Source organism: Acromyrmex echinatior, chromosome 8 (assembly GCF_024713525.1).
Source record: "Acromyrmex echinatior isolate Ae372 chromosome 8, ASM2471352v2, whole genome shotgun sequence".
NCBI classification, from domain to species: Eukaryota; Metazoa; Arthropoda; class Insecta; order Hymenoptera; family Formicidae; genus Acromyrmex; species Acromyrmex echinatior.
This window is the reverse complement of record NC_141859.1, coordinates 11,358,347-11,359,513: the sequence shown is the minus strand read 5'-3', so window position 1 is coordinate 11,359,513 and position 1,167 is coordinate 11,358,347. Positions and strand designations below refer to the sequence as shown.

Below are 1,167 nucleotides of genomic sequence, written 5' to 3'. Positions count from 1 at the left end.
ACTCCGTGCGTTATCATGCAACAAAGATCAATCTTCTGGATCACGATATTCGGGGCGAATACGATGAATTCTGCCCATCAATCGCTTTAAAACTTCGAGATAATATGCATCAGTAATTGTTTGGCCAGTTGGAACAAATTCTTTGTGGATAATACCTTTGCTATCAAAGAATGTGATGAGCATTGTCTTGATTTTTGATGGAACTTTTCGTACTTTTTTTGCTTGTGGTGAATTTTTTGACTTCCATTCCGCACTTAGTTTCTGGATCATATTGAAAGCACCATGTTTCATCACCTATAACAAATGATTTTAGGAAGTTTGGATTATTTTCTGCGGCTGCAACGATGTCTCTGGAATAATTGATTCTCGCTGATTTTTGATCGCTTCTTAATGTGTGTGGAACAAACTTCGCACAAACCTTCGTTTTACCCAAATCTTCATGTAATATGGTTCGAATCGTTTCTCTACTGATATTTAAAGCCTCCTCCATCGTTTTTAGTGATGCATTGCGATCGTTTGCAACAAAATCACGTACTTTTTCGATCATTTCGGATGTTCGAACCAAAATTGATCGTCCTGATTTTTTGTCATCTTCAAGGGTCTCTCTGCCTTCCAAAAAATGCTTATGCCATTCAAAAACGGCTGTACGACCTAGACATTGACTGCCGTAAACTTGTTGCATCGATCGGAAATGTTTTTGATGCACTTTTACCAAGTTTTGCGTTAAATTTAATCACTGCTCTTTGTTCTATATTAAAATTTCTACCTCGACCAAAATCTTGTTTAACATGAACTGTCATATCTTCGTTATATGTCAACCAAAATGAATGAAACTTTGACAGATGATAGCAAAATGTTCAACCTTTAAAATGCATGTTTGAATGCACAGATGTCGCCACTAGTTGCTAAGATGTGGTTCATGTCCGGGAACATATTTGTCGCACTGTGTATATATATATATATACATATAGACATTCGACTATTTTAGCCATCTTCAGTATCGTGTTACAAAAAAATGATGATACAAATTAGCGTAAATTAATGATCGTGAAAAGATCCATTGTCTGAAATCATACACATAAATACTATTCAATTTATTCTGAATATGAAATGCAGTTCAATGTAATTGAATAAAAAAAAATTTTTATTTGTAATTATTATTAAAGT

At 34.3% G+C, this 1,167-nt stretch overlaps 1 long non-coding RNA gene across 1 annotated transcript; it reads right to left on the bottom strand.

Annotated features, from left to right (window-relative positions):
• Nucleotides 1-307: 307 nt before the first annotated feature.
• On the bottom strand, nt 308-613 carry LOC147908757 (uncharacterized). Its single transcript, XR_015545994.1, has 2 exons — nt 419-613; nt 308-350 (listed from the first exon to the last, which is right to left on the bottom strand). It is a non-coding gene; the product is annotated as an uncharacterized LOC147908757 (long non-coding RNA).
• Between the last annotated feature and the right edge of the window lie 554 nt (nt 614-1,167).